Source organism: Herpailurus yagouaroundi, unplaced genomic scaffold (assembly GCF_014898765.1).
Source record: "Herpailurus yagouaroundi ecotype Mexico unplaced genomic scaffold, PumYag 250, whole genome shotgun sequence".
Classification (NCBI taxonomy): domain Eukaryota; kingdom Metazoa; phylum Chordata; class Mammalia; order Carnivora; family Felidae; genus Herpailurus; species Herpailurus yagouaroundi.
The window spans coordinates 21,208,474-21,208,712 of record NW_024412467.1 but is presented as its reverse complement, the minus strand read 5'-3'; positions in this window follow the sequence as shown (position 1 = coordinate 21,208,712).

Sequence of the window (239 nt, the reverse complement as noted above, 5' to 3'; positions counted from 1 at the left end):
TAACACATCAGCACAATATGAAACAAAGCCTCCAGACTTTTCCTCCTGTGAGCTTCCTCTTCTACTTGATTGCAATTGCTTTTTAAAAATCTTCACCCAGGGCACCTGGCTGGCTCAGTAGGTAGAGCATGTAACTCAATGTCAGGATCATGAGTTCAAGCCCTGCGTTGGACATGGAGCTTACTTTTTTTTTTTTTAATGTTTATTTATTTTTGAGACAGAGAGAGACAGAGCATGAA